Below are 16,079 nucleotides of genomic sequence, written 5' to 3' on the forward strand. Positions count from 1 at the left end.
CTGTTCTGTATCTGTTCTGACCTGAGCTTCATATCTCTGCCACACTGGTCCTTCTTAGATGTCATTTCTATTCCACCATAAGCTCCTAATGGTTACTTAGTGCCTCACCACTAATGCCCCTCATCAGCTCAACATAGCTCACCTTCATTCCTGTTGTTCCTCTCCTATGTCCTCTACTACTGAAAGCTCGTTTCAGTCCAACCTCATGCATTTTTTAAGATATTTTTCCCCAAAATTGAATATCCCCTTTGAAACTTTGCCCATCAAATTCCACTCCTTTACAGAGGATTCCCCAGCTACAGTTCATAGGTCAGGGAGGGTCCCTGCTACAGCAAGAATACCCAGAAAGGGACACCTTAGTGAGACCAAGTCTGGTGACAAAGATCATAAAAGACTGCATCTGCATTGGTGATCATGTTTTATAAGACTAAGATCTTTTGGTCAAATCTGACTGGACCGGCATGGACCCCAACCAGGCCACATAGTTAACAGACAGGTTAGTGGCCATTGAGTTTGCCACGTGTAAAAGTTCTACTTTTTAAAATGAGGATGTTGAGGTACAGGTAAACAAGTGAGATCCCCATTTGGAAGTTGAAAAGAAGATAGAAAAAGAGCAAGAGATTGAGTATTTGAGGGACAGGACTAAAAGCATCATCAAGTGATCGAGTTATATGAGGAACAGTCTTAGAGAAGAAGCCAGAATTTCTGTAGCTACCAGGCCACAAGAGTGTCCTGTTACTAGAGCAGCCCTAATCCAGAGCAGTCTCCCAAGTCTAGTTTCTATAGGGATTAGTCTAAGTAGATTTCTATTTCCCCTAAGAATTCTGTCTGTAAACTTTATTCCTAGATTCTTATAAATCCAGAATGATTACCTGGAATTCCTATTTCCCTATATCTATAAGGTACTAAGGGAAATTGAACAAGTGTTATTTCTATTAAACAAAAGAATGTAATCTATTCAGTGACCTTCACCAATCCCTGTTTCCTGAACATCAGCAGCAATTTGTCACTTATTACAGAATGTCCTCAAGGTCACTAATTATGCATTTGCTTAAGTTTCGCTTCCCAATAGATCCTTCCCTTCCTCAGGGCAGGGCTCGTGGCTAATGTTTCTTTTTTATCTCTCATGTCCTATGTGACCTTGAATATGTTATTTAATCTCTCGAAGCATCCATAGTCTTGCTTTGAAAACTGGAATAACAATAGCACCAATTTTAAAGCATAATTGTGAAGCATAAATAAGAATGTGTCTATAAAATGATTGGTATGATAAAGCATACAATGAATGCTCAGTAAGTGTTGCTAGAATGGCAGTGGTGGCAGTGCCAGTGATGACACAGTGGGGATGGTGGTGATCATGACAGGCAATGGGAAAGATGGTGATGATCTTAGTGATTATGGTCATGATGGTTGTAGTCATTTTTACTGGGTGGTGGGAACTGGGGAGGTGATGATGATGGTGGTGATGTTGGCAGTGGTTTTGCTGGTTAGTTGGTGGAACTTGACGTGACTCTAATAACTGTACATTTTTGAAGACACCAACCACTGCACTATATGTCTTTAAGGACTGACAGAGAGAAGGAGAGACCCAGCAATGCTTTCCCAACACAGCTGTGGTTTCTATACACAGACTTCATTTTTTGCTCGAAACAACCAGACTTACAACACTAGATCATTTGCATCCTAATTTTCCCTATCAAACTCTGCTTTCCATATGCACCTGATAAAAGTTTACATTGTATCAGGAGAAATAATGTTCAAATACTCACTTTTGACTTTGACTTAATAAAAAGAAGGAAACACAGGGTGACGTGTCAAGCAGCAATTCACCGCTGAGAATTGAAAACTGGCCTTTAAGACACACTTCAGCTAGCTCCCTTTAGAAACAGCCTCAGATAATTCCATCCCCTATAATGTGACTTTTGAAAAAACTGTTTCTCTAGTGTCTGACTGTTTTGCATTCTGATTCTAGTCATGCCCAAATTTACTTCCTGGGTAGTAGAGTTGAGAGAGAAGGGTAGTGAATACATTTATTGAGTATCTATTACCTCCAGGAACTTAACCTTTACTCACTTACTTAAAACTTTTACTCACATATCCTCTGAGGAGCCACATTCCACCAGAAAGAGATTGAGGTCCAGACAATGCTTAGGATTCCTCCATGAGCAAATACTTACACTTCTTTTTTTTCAATGTGATTGTTTATTATATAGCAATATGTACATGTTTGGGAGGTTTGTTTAAAAATTCCAGCACTGAAGGCAGTAATATCTTTCTCAATCCCAATTCCTAGCCCAACTATCTGGAAGTAAAATTAGTAGATTCTTGGGCCTTGTTATAGAAATTTTGGGTTCTCATACAATTACAAATACACACACTCATATCTTTTGCATGTATGAAACATAATATGCCTGCTGTTCTATTTTTCTTAAAAATATTTACTTGAGGACCTTCTGTGGTGGCGCAGCAGGTTAAAGCACAGCAATAAGAAGCTAAAGCCATTTCAGCATGAATTCAATCCCCGACCCTGGAGGTGATCCACATGGCGAGGCAGACCTCTCCTGACCTGCCTGCTGTTCCCCTCAGCCTGTTCTGCTCCCCACTCGGTCTCTGATGAATCCTCTCACCGCCCCTGCACCTCTGGCCTGTACCCCAGTTCTGTATGCATAAATAAATAAATCTTAAATTTAAAAATCTCCTATCGATCTTTATTGAAGTTGCTTCCAATCCTCACATTACAATCTGATGAAATGAGTATCCTTGTACATGAGAATCCATATACATGGTAATTTTTTATCATTTTTTGCTTACATTATTGTTTATTTTGTGCAATATTTGATTTCTCACCTAAGGTGTAGCCCCACTACCACAACATTTGTGATCCATCCCCATAGTCCCTTGTGTCCTTCCCACCCCTTTGTTGACCTCTCTCTCTTCCTTCCTTCCCATCCTCTGTCTTTGAAATTCTACTACTTTCCAGTCCTTTTTGCCACCCTAGTGCCTACTACAGCACTCAGTGTCACTACTTGCATTTCCTCCCCCCTTAATAGAAGCACAGATTTCTAAGAGCAAAGGCTTTGTGGACAGCTAGTGCCAAGTATGGCACCACCAGCTGAGTAGCTTCCCCATTCTTACTTAACATCTCTGCACCTCAGTTTACTTCAGCAAAATATTAGAACACTAATTACAATATATAAATATGTCTTATAGTACAATCTCACACAGTCAGTACCTCACACACAGAAGTCATGTTCACTACCACTAATTATATTACTAGGTTTGCTAGGTTGGCTCTCTGGAACTTTTTCACAATTTTTCTTCCTCTGATTTTTGGTGCTGATTTCTGACTAAGAGCTAGAAGCTAGCAAAACCATTATAGAAATACCAAAGCGCGTTTCATCCATCAAGCAACCACTCAGGCTGTGAGGAAGAGCTGGCGGGGTGATGGTGAAAAGCAAATTAGATATGAGTTAGTAAAGTTGATACAGCAGCAAAGGGGCTAATGCAGTTTTGGGCTTCGTTCCCAGTGGTTTCATGAGCAGAGATAGAGGTGAGAGTCAAACCCCACCTGGAAAATTACATTAAATTCCCAGCACTTCAATACCATAAAGATGTAGAAAACTGAAGGGAGTTCAGAGAAGAGTAATAAAAATGATGGGGAGGTTGGGAGAATTGATTTACTAGGAAAGATTAAAATAACTAACTATGTACAGCACGTCTGGGTGGTGACTGGTGAGGAGCAAAGGGGAAAACATAGCAGCCTATAAATAATGGAAACATGTAAACACCCACAGGAAGAGTTATTTAGCATGGTACAAGGAGGCACAACCCCAGGTAATGAGGGTAGGATGAAGGAGAAGGACAATTTATGAATAACACTGCAAAAGTTGTGGGGGCAGGGGGTGTTGAAGGGAGAGAGAGAAGCAAAAAAACTTAAAGATACTAAGGAGTGATGCTCCTATTCAGCAGGAGGAAATGTTATTTTTTCTAAATCATATTGGTTTCCAGTTAAATGTCTGTTATGTTATCAACATATATCATCATTCCTCCCTCTTACCCCTCATGCTGGAAACAATGAGAGTGGAAATGCATCTATTTTGCTCACTGTGGACTCCCCAGCACCCAGTGCATTGGGACTTATAATCATTTCCCAAAAAATACCTGCTGAATGAATGGGCCCTCCCTGCTAGCTCAACGGGTTCAAGCAAAACACTATGAAGCTAGGCGCAGCCACTTCAGCATGAGTTCTATCCCCAGCCAGGGAGGTGACCCACATGGTGCAGCAGACCTCTCCTGTCTCACCCACTGCTCCTCTCAGCAATGTACATCTTCAATCTGCCTGATCTGTTCCCCACTCTGCCTCTGGTGAATCATCTCACCACCCCTGCACCTCTGGCCTGTACCTCAATTCTGTATGCATAAAATAAATAAATCTTTACAAAAAAAGAAATAAAGAAAGCCTGCATGAATGAAGCTTGCAAAGATACAGAATAAAAAAAGCATTTATTCCCAAGAATGATGTGGAGTAATGGTAACATCTAGCGTCTATGGATTGTAGGATATTGAACTTTGTGGTTAGAAGGGTCAGTTAATGTCTCATATTCAATAATTCTCAACTTTTTTTTTCCAAACCTGTTCATATGCATGCCAATTTTCCACACATATTCTATTGTATTCTCTCCATCATTAAAAGGTGCTTACCAGAATGCAACTAAATGAGTGGCATTACTATATGTATAAAACCTGGAATTCACTCCAATTTATTAATATTTTAAAAGAAAATAATTATAGAACTATTTTTAGTAGCCTTCCCTGGCCATTTTGGAGCCCACTACACCCAGCCTGCCTTCCCAATGGACGTGGCCAGGGACATCCCAGCCCTGACACATGCCACACATTCCCAGAGACACAAGAGCATGTTTTTTAATAACTTTGATTAGCAAAATGAGTTACTATTACTTATACCTGGTGTAATATGTCCACTGACCTAGGATGGAGGAGATCCCCCTTCAGCTCAGCACTGTCACTTGCAGGCTTGATGGAGTAACTCCCCCCACTCAGCTCAACAGACAATAATGTGGAAATGATTCTAATCCAAACTTGGTGAATTTACCGGGTAGCATGGCATTTTTTAGTGTGTTATGCTATTTACAAATGAAGAAACTAAGTTAATTAACCTCTCTGGCAAGTTGAGATTAAGACCATGTGACCATCTGCAAGGCTACCTGCCACTTCTCTGTGCTGCCTCCTAGGCACACTTACCCACCCTTCTGATTCCTCATCAAAGCTGCAGGGCACTGATTCATTGAGGTTTGTGGTGAGGGGAGGATTTTCTTTGTTAGCCAATACTTCTGAGTTTGGAGGCTACTCCAGACAGCCCTTAATGCATAAATTAATTTCTGAAAAAGTTAACTGAAAAGCATAAAGTTCATCTATGGAATCCCAATTCCCCCATTAACTCCCACAGTAAATACATTCCAGGGAGAAAACTAGGAGAGAGGGAGTCTTTTTTTTTTTTTTTTTTTCAATTTACTCAATAAATTTGCTGAACGCTACCCATGCCCCAGGCATTTGGTAGGCACTGAGACTACTAAGGTAAATAAGACTCAAACTTGCCCTTGGAGCTCAGGGTACAAAAACAAACCATTTCAGCACAATGCGCTATGCAAGCAGTCAGTGGAAAAGTGCTGCCTTATGGCTGAAGACCCTGAAGGAGGAATAATTGAAACTGGACCGTGCCCAGCAGAGAGTCAAGGAGTTCTCTAAGCAAAAGGGATAGCTTGAACAAAGGCACTGGAGTCCATATAAGTATTTAATTCTTTTACTTTGATCTTTCTCTTTCCATCATTGAAGGCAACATACTTTCCTCTCAGTTCAGTTTTTGCTGGAACCCATTGATTTAGTATAAAGTGTTTGCTTTTCCAATACTTCTGGCCATTTCGATACTTCTTCTAAGTTGGTTTGAATGTTTGTGTACCCCAAAAATTCTTATGTGGACATCAGAACCCTGATATTACTGGGGCCTTTATGGGATGCTTAAGTCATCAGATTAATGGGATTAGAGTTTATTTTAAAAAGGCTCCAGGGAAAGCCCCTCCTGCCCTGTGAAGACACAGCTCCTCTCCTCAAAGTCTCCAGGAAGACAGGCCTCGTGAAGCAAAGTCAAGCTGATCCCTGACCTTAAATATCTAGAATGATAAGAAATAAATTTCTGTTATTAAGTCACCCAGTTTGTGGTATTTTGTTGTAACAGCCCAAAAGTACTGAAGCACTGTTCTAATGTTCTCTTTGATATATTTCATTGTGTATTTCTTAACTTCCAATTCATTTTATTAGACTATGATGTAAGCTCTCTACTTCTTAGAACTTAGCACTTTTATTTTGACTAAGCACATGATTTATTTTTGTGAACGTACAATGGAAATGTGTGTGTGTGTATTCACATGTCCCCTTTCCAAGGAAGAAAATATGTATTAATATGCAATATATGTCAAATCAAGGTTGCCTATCTCCTCAGTATTCTCTCTATAGCTTTATTGGGTCTGTTTAATTTCTATTCTAACATAAATGCTAAAAAAAAATCCTATACAATTGTATTTTAAACATGTTCTCTTACTTATTTTTCAATTTAACAAAATATCTCCTTCCAGTTCTAAAAAAAAGGAAAAAAGAAACAACAATGGTATACTTGAGGAACCCTGAGCATTTCAAGGATGTTGAGGCGGACAAGGAAGGACTGTAAGGAGGAAAGTATGTCCTGAAAGAACTCTACAGATACAGGTGTTGTGGACTCCACAACCACCCCAGACATAGGAACTACAAATCCCAGCAACACCAAAGGGAAGCATGCTGGGACCTGAGGGTGGAGTTAAGCAGCTAGATTTGGATATAAACCAGACATATGGGCAGTGGGGGTCTCCTCTTGACCTCATGGCTTGTGGCTTGCAGCTTGTCTCTTGGCTCTTCACCAGTTTTCAGCATGCTATTGGGGTTCCAGGTCAGCGGAACTGGTAAGACACATTAATCAACGTACATCTCTCTCTCTTTCCCTGAGTTATTCATTTCCCTTTTCTCTTGTAAATAAACTCATTATCAATCTTTATGTGTGCACCTGCAGTTGAATCTTAACACACGGGTGAGGACCCACAGTCAGACAACCCAATGTGAATTGGGTTACCCTGTATCAGGAGGATCAAATGTGAACCCCAAGGAAGTGCAGCAAATCAAGTTATTGGTGAGCTGGAAAGTTATATCAGTTAATTTGTCCTGCAATCTAAAGGGGCTATAAAAGTCCATACAGTGGAAAGAGGAGGATTGTGCAGTATAACTGAACATATACCACTGGAAACCAAACAAGTTCCTGAAAAGTTGATTCTTAATACTTTAGGTGACAAAATTTTACCCACTCTGAATTTATGGCCATAAAACCTAGCCTGTGCTGGTCTGAAGCTATGGATTTTTATGCATTTAACCACTTAATGTGATAAATTTTTCTGAGCAGAAAAATTGTGTCGGAACATAAGGTGGTCCTCAAATCCTGCTGGGGTGTTGTATAATATATGGTATGTATGGCATATCACCTTTCTAAAATCTACAATATTCCCAAGCAGAGCAAGCTCCAGGGATCTGGAATTGCACACCTGTACCCTTCTGACAACTCCATGAAGGACAGAGAGGGAGAGCCGTGGTTTGAGGTGGAGAGTATAGTTCAGTAGTGGCAGTATGTTGAAATGTTGGGGGAGGGTCTGGCCTAGGTCTGGTAGAAAGAGTAGAGAGAAGGAATGGCTGTAAAATGATTTGGTGGTTGTGAAATGTAAGGTTGGATGGGGGAGGGGCTTCCAAGTTTCCTGCTGGGTGCTTGTGTTGTTACAGGGCAACCCCTATATGAAATGGGTTGCTTGGCTGTGGATCCTCATCCATGTGCTTAAAGAGATTTATATTAAATCTCAACTTCAGGCACACACACAAGTTAATAAAAAGATTTATTTCTAAAAGAAGGAGAAATGAAGAAATTAATAACTCAAAGAGAAAGAGAGCGATAAATGGTTAAAGTAGCTTACCAGTTCCACACTGACCTGGAATTCTAATAGAACCCTGAGAGTCAGAGAAATCCGAGAGACAAAGCATGAACCAAGAGACCAAGAGACCCTACCAAGACCCACTTGTCTGGTTTTATATCAAATATCACTTCCTAACTCAGGTCCTAGCAATTTTCCCTTTGGTGAGGTTGGAATTTGTGATTCCTGGTGTCTTAATCTTTTTGGTCTGGAGTGGAAGTGGAGCCCACAAAACCTGTGTCTGTAGAATTTGTTCAGACATCCTTCCCCCTAACAGTGTGAATGTGTTACTTTTGAGTTGTTATTTACAGTGGGCAGAACAGAATTTGGGAGTAAAATAGGTTCCATTTGAAACAAACTGAGTTTGAAGTACCAGTGAGACTAATAGATCTGGGATTTGGATATACAATTCAAGATGCATGGTGTTAAGTTAAAATTTCATAAACAGGTCCCAAGTCAAGGCAATTCCAAAATTCTTTTCTATGTAGAAAGGAGAGGAAGGCAGAGAACATCTCACAGGGCTCTTCAGGAACTCCCTAGAGTTTGTCATGTTTGAGGAACATGTCGGGAAACAGAAAAATGTCTTGGATCACCATTATTTTCTTTTGCTCCAGTCCTCCTTGTGGTGGTTCAATCACCTACAAAGTTGCTTGCTCCCACTAGGTTCTGCTAACAGCTAAACAGCTGCCTTTTGAATAACCTCCCCAACTCCCAGTGATTGTCACCATCCTGTCTTTTGTTAATTCCAAAGGCAGGTAATGTGGTAGCAGCTCAAGGACCAATACATAGCTATTTTTTTTTTTTGAGTTGTATAGTGGTAGAATTTGAATCTATGCATCTTCTGAAATTGGTACAGTATAGAGTTACACAATCTTTTCAGCTAACTTTTTATTAAATTTGGATAGATAAAGTAATAAGACAATCATGCACCTTCCACAACTGCACTTTCCTAGAGATGGCTCCTTCTATATGAATTTTTAGTTTAATCTCTGGAATACTTTCAGTAGTCATATTGCAACTGTGACCCCTAGCAATAAGCCACTGAATTCTAAACGAGAGAGAATTGATGTATCTAGCAGAGTCCCTCTTTGTTGTACTCAAAAGTAAAATCCTGGGACAAAAGCTAAACAATGGCATTACCAAAGACTGCAAAGTCACTTCATATGAAACAAATTCTCTCTCAATAAAAGTAGATGGCAGCATAGTAAATCTGATTTTTTTTTGAATACTCATTTAAAGTGGACAAAACTTATGTAGAAGATTATCAGAAAGCTAGAGAAATACATAAGGACCCTATCTTAGGGAAGAAGCAAAGATGATAGAGAGCTAATATAGTGTCAATAATACCATCTTGTTTATTTCTCTCATAACAGCTCAGAGAACTGCACACGCATATTTAAGAAACTAAGGTTTATTCTCTCTCATACCTCACTGTCCACTAGCCTCTGAGACATTGGGCTTCTCTGTGTGATCAAAGTTGAGTTGCAAGATCATATGTGTTCAAATGAGATAGATGAGGGAGTGAATTGTGATGTTGAAGTCCAGGTCTATATATGTCATAAGTCTCTTCTGCCTGCATTCCATCACTCTAAATTAATCCATTGGCTCAGCTGTAAGAAAGCTTGAGAAATTCATTCTCTAACTGAATAACCATGGGCTAACCAGCCCACTCATCGACAGAATAGATTGATCTTCAGTGGTCTGTCCAGTGACAAGCTTAATCCAAACAGGTGCTGTCTCAGTATTCCTGGACTCTCTATCTGGCCAGATCTCCTGTGCATGGAAATTAAGTGAGGAGACTCAGAAGACGAAACAGAAGGAAGAGGGCATGTTAGTAGGATACATAAAGAATTAGATATTCTAAAGTGTACACTTTCTTCTAAAGTGTTTCTCATTCCCAGTGGAAACTGTGTCATATCAAGTCACTTCACATCTCTAACTAACATTTTGCTCCAATTTAAAAATAAAAGGCAACTAAAATCATGAGGCCATTAGTTGAGCTCTCTGGAAGATAAGAGTGCTTCTGCCCCCTGCTTTGCAATCCAACAGTAAGAACAACTTTCAGAAGACATTATGGACTATGCATTTAGACTATCAAAGCACAGTGAGAAACACACACACAGAAACCCATTGCAAATTATTAATAATGTTACATTTACCAAAAAATGGAAATCTTAATGACCAGCACTCCTCTTGTGTGATAATACAGTCTGGAGGGGAAAAGCTTAGGCTCAAGCTCAGATGTTACACAAACTAGCAAGTTTGTTGTCTATAAAAGAGTAATAATAATTCCTTCTTATGGCATGTTAAGGATTCTAGTATTAATATAAGGAAGGTAATGATGACAGAGATCTGATAAGTGCTCGCTCTATGCCAGGCCCATTAAAAATGGTTTACCAATCTTTACTTACTTACTCCTGACAGCAATGCCATGGAGTTAGGGGTCAATAACCAAGCTAAGGCACAAAAAGATACATAGTTTTGTCCCTGGTTACAAATTCAGGAGAAATCGTGGCAATGTAATTCAACTGCAGATTGTCTAATTATAAAATCTATGCTTTTGAACACTGTGCTAAGTGGCTTGACAGAGAATGTGGGCACTAAGTAAATGCTGAAGAATGACCCTAGTGGTATTTTTCACTATTCTTAATGTATGGATCAGTTGCATTGGTCTTCTATCCCATGAGAAAATGAAAATAAATATTGTTCATAAACTACTGTTACCCAAATGTAAACTGACACCAGTAGAATCAATTAATATTTCAATGAATTCAACCTCCTTTTTAAAAAGTTAGCACAGTTGGTATGTGTAATAATATTTAAGCCCAGTAGATTCCCATTTAGTATAAACACAACACTATATACCTCAAGGCACAAAACAGCCTAATTTCTAATGTGAGAAACCACAGCTGATATATTTACTTTTAGTTCTCATTCTAGTTGTAGAAAACAAAAATGAACCTTTAATTGAACCTTGTCTCTTTTATATAAAACTTATTTTCAGAACATTAATCTAAAAACCTAGTCTTGACCTTTATGGCATACCTTAAAAATAAACTCTACCATACCAAAAATGGGTAATGCAGTCATTGGATACATGTTGCATTAATTCTTTCCTCTAATTCTAATGAACATCACAGCCTAGCCTAAATTCTGGCATTTGCTTCAAATGTTCAGCCTTTTCTAGAGGGCAGCAACTTATTGAATAGATTTGTAATTTGTTCCTACATTTGTCACATAGCCCTTAATATAGTGCCTTGAGTGTGCTCAAAACTGTCGGGTGTGGTTCCCAATTTAGCCTCGTGACAAGCTGCCACGTGTTTCTGAGATAAAAACAGCTAAACTGGAATTTTGAAACTTAACTGCTGTTCTGACCTAAAAATATAGAACTAATCATTACAAAGCATACCAAAAAGGTTCTTTTTATGACCTTATATATGTCTAGATTTTCTGGTATTTTACTTTGCTTCCATATCTTTATTGTATGTTGTAAGTCAAACAAACCTCTTCCATGAAAAGTGTTTGATCCACATGATATTTTAGTTTAGAATTGGCTGGCTGGGCAGTGGGGGTGAAGGGGGCTGTTTCTGTCATCACCAGTCACGTAATGTTCTTCTTTCTCCCCACGTTCATCTGTCTCTCTAGAAAATCCTACAGTCTAAAGAATGAGGTCTAGAATATGGTAATCAAGGACAATATCCAAGTACTTTTCCCTCCCTCTGAATTCTCTACTATTTAGCAACTTTGAGGAGCTCTCTCTTAAAAGAAAAACAGCAGGCTACAATTGTAGTTAAGGAAGCTAACCTGTATTTGGATTTCTAATGTGCCAGAATCACTCCAGCATGCATTTTCTCTGGACACTATATATTGTTTGTAGTCACTTTACATAATATTTCTTGAAATTTCATTGTAAAATCATAATACAGTAAACTGCACAAAATATATAATTTGATGTGTTTGACATATTTACAATCCAGTAGGTCAAAACCATTATTATCATCTCTTCATGCCTCTTGATAATCTCTTCACTTATCAATATCTGTCCTATTCAACCTCCAGGCAACCATATCTACCTTCTATAATAGTATATTAAATTTAATGTAGAGTGTGATTTAATGGAAACATAAGAGTGCATATTTTTTGTCTCATTTCTTTCATTTAGCACAATTATTTGAAAATTCATCAATGAGGCAAAATTTTCAGTAATTTGTTTTACTTTTATTGTTGAACAATACTCCATTGCATAAATGTACCATCATTTATTCATTCACCTATAGTTCATTCACCTATAGTATACAGAGGGTTTTTCCTAGTATTTTCTTATTATTTTTCAAAGCTACATACATCTTTACAAGCATACATACATGTTATAAGATGTATATGGGTGCATAAAAAACATCAATTTTGTTGGATGCATACTTGGGGATGGAACTGGCTGAATTGTAAAGTTTGACAACAAAATATTTTTCCAAAAGGTTGTATGATTCTATATTGTTATCAGCTATGTATGAGATTTCCAGTTCGCCCAAATCATTACCAACATTTCAAATGGTAAATTCTTAATTTTTTCATTCATTTTAATTTTAATTCTTACCAGATTACTGAGCTATCACACTTATTGGTATTTACTCAAAGGAGTTAAGAAAAGATGTCCAGGCCCTCCCTGGTGGCGCAGCGGGTTAAAGCACAGCACTGAGAATCTGAAGCCACTTCCGCATGAGTTCGATTCCCGCCTGCCGCCTGCCCTGGAGGAGACCACATGGCGAGCCAGACCTCTCCTGACCCGCCCGCTGCTCCCCTCAGCAGTGTACTTCGTCAATCTGCCTGTTCTGCTCCCCACTCTGTCTCTGGTGAAGCCTCTCACCGTCCCTGAGCCTCTGGCCTGTACCCCAGTTCTGTATGAATAAATAAATAAATCTTTAAAAAAAAAAAAAAGAAAGGATGTCCACACAGAAATTTGCACAGAGATGTCTGCAGCAGCTTTATTCATAATTTTTAAAACTTGAAAGCAAACAAGATACCCTTAACTAGGTGAACGACTAAACTGTGGCACATCCAGACAAAGAAACATTCAATGTTGAAAGAAAAATGAAGCCATGAAGAGACATAGAAGAAAAGTTTCAGACATATTAGGTGAAAGAAGTCTTTCTGAAGGGCTACCTGCTGAATGATTCCAACTCTCACATCCTGGAAAAGGAGAGAAAAAATATACCAGTGGTTGCCAGGGATTTGAGTGATGGAGGAATGCATAGGGAGAGCACACAGGGTTTTTCAGGCAAAGAAATTCTCTCCATCATACTATAATGATGAACACAGTTCATACATTTGTTAAAGATCACAATGCATACTACCAAGAGTGAACAATAATGTAAACTATGAACATTGGGTGTTTATAATGTATACAATTTTTTTTCATCAATTTTAGTAAATGTATAACTCTTGGGGGAAGAGGGTTGTTGATAATGATACAGGGCAGCAGGGGCACTAAACTACCAAGGATACTCCCAAATCATTTACAGTTCACTGAGTTCTTTAACCTGCATATAACTGCAAGACTACTCAGGCTCAGGGAACAGAAAACCAGGGGAAAACAGACAGTTCCTGAAGCCAAAAATGGCCTTTACTGCACCCAAAGCCATGTCCAGTATTTTTCAATACTAAACAAAAGCAGTTAAAATGATGTCTTCCTGCCTCCTTTCCTGAACAGTAGACCAGTAGTCTAAGATGAGGTCTTCTTTGCCACAGCAGACAAGCGGCAAACAGACTATAGTAAGTTTCTGACGCATGAGGACAGCAGAAGATACAACAAGAGATGCTCCCAGAGCTGCTGAAATGCCCAGCACAGCACCAAATAAGCAACAATCAAAACAACAGCTAGGCCCTCCCTTGTGGCACAACGGGTTAGGACACAGCACTGCAAGCTGGCCACAGCTTCAGTGTGAGTTCGATCCGCGGCCCAGAGGTGACCACATAGCACGCAGACCTCTCCTGACCTGACCTCTCCTGACCTGACCGCTGCTCCCCTCAGCAGTGTACTTCCTCAATCTGCCTGTTTGCTCCCCACTCTGTCTTTGGTGAAGCTGCTCACTGCCCTTACACCTCTGCTTTGTACCCAAGTTCTGTATGAATAAATAAATAAATCTTTTTGAAAAAAAAAAACAGCAGTTAAAGCAGGCAAATGATCCAACAAACAGCTACATCTACACATCTCAGTAAGATGCCTGCCTCGGGTCTTCACCGTCTTTGACAGGCCACAACAGCCACAAACGCAGAAATAGTTTCAGTCGCTCAACTACTTGTAAAGCCTTTAAACTTTTCCTGTCTCAAACCAACAGCTACAGAGGTGGAATTGTTACAGGGTAGCCCAGAGTGGACTGGCCACCTGTCTGTGGGGCCTCACCCATGCGCTCACAATTCAGTTATACTGCAGGTACACACAAAAAGATCAATAATGGGTTTATTTACAAAAAGGGAAAGGAACAGGAAACAACCCAGGGAAAGAGAGCAGGATACAAAGTAACTGGAATACCTTACCGGCTCAGCAGACTGAAAACACCGACACTGAGTCAAGTGGTCTGGAGAACCGTTTCCCGAGTGAGCGAGAGAGAGATGCAATCGCGCCCTATTTGTCCCCCCAAATGTCCCAGAATTCCTGCTAGCTCTGCCCTTGGGTCCTCGCATTTCTCTCCCTGGTACTGCTGGGAGTTGTAGTTTCCAATCACTGGAATGGGGGTAGGGTCCAGAAAGCTGGAGTAGGGAGTTGAGTCCATAAGACTCTGCAGAGTTTCTTTAAGTCATCCTTCCCCTTAACAGAATGACAACCACACTCACACAACTTAGTAAGATACCTGGCTCCCCGGTATCTTTTATGCCAGGCCTTAACAGCCTTCTGGAAGATTGGCCCAATGGGGTCCCATATCTACTGACCCCAAATGCTAAAGATCTGAAACTAAATCCTAAAATGCTAAATCATAAAGACTTCCCTCATGCCTCCTTTTTCAGTCACTGCTCACTTATCCGTTGTTCCATCAAAACATTTTCTCCGGGACTATTTACCCTCACCAACAATCTCCCTCCAGCAGACACCACCTGTAACAATCTATAGCTTCAGCCACCTGTTACAATAATGGCTGGATGGGACTATACCTATGTGGACAGGAAATATATAGGAATTTTTCTGGGGGTGGAGGGGAATCTGAAAGATTTTTTTTCTGTCAGAATATTTTTTATAATATGTTTATTTTTACATCATTTTGTGCCTTTTTCCTTCTCAGTTGTAATCCCCATGGGCTTCCCATCAGCAAATTACCCATGTGCCATTATCATAGTCCAGTGTACTTCCCCCGACCCCATTTTTCATCCCATTCCCACTCTACCCCTGTAAAATGTCTCTGGTATATAATTGTTAATTATTATTATTATTTTCTCCCCTGATCCTTTAGTATATAGGAATTTTATGTACTTTTCCTTCCACTTTGCTGTAAACCTAAAAATGCTCTAAAATAATAAAATCTAATTTTTTTAAATATAGAAGCAAAAATAGCAAGTTTAGCATGTCAAATCTCTTCTGTGGTTATATTGCTAAATTACATTTTAATCTATGGGTATAGTTTTTCAAGACAAAATATACTGTAATAAATATACTTTTTAAGTTAGGAGTCTAAGCATATGAGTCTATTTATGGACTTTGTAATTCTGTTCCATGGGTCCATTTTCTATCTTTATGCCTCCACAGTTTTATTTATAGTTTCTTCATAGTGATTTTTAAATTCAGTGTTAGTTGTCCATCTTTGTTCCTTTTTCAGTTATTTGGTCAGTCAAAATGAACTTTTCCAAATGAATTTAGAATCAGTTTATTAATTTCTAATTTTAAAAAATCCTTCACGCTCTCCACCTGGTGGTTTAAGGGGTTTAAGGCTGGTCGTTTTGGCTCTCCATCAGTTTTCAGCGTGCTAGAGGAGTCCAAGTCAGCAGAACTGAATTTTGTTGTCAAATAGTTATTTCTGGACTTCTGGAAGATGG

Source organism: Condylura cristata, unplaced genomic scaffold (genome assembly GCF_000260355.1).
Source record: "Condylura cristata isolate star-nosed mole 26May11 unplaced genomic scaffold, ConCri1.0 scaffold00010, whole genome shotgun sequence".
Taxonomy (NCBI): Eukaryota; Metazoa; Chordata; class Mammalia; order Eulipotyphla; family Talpidae; genus Condylura; species Condylura cristata.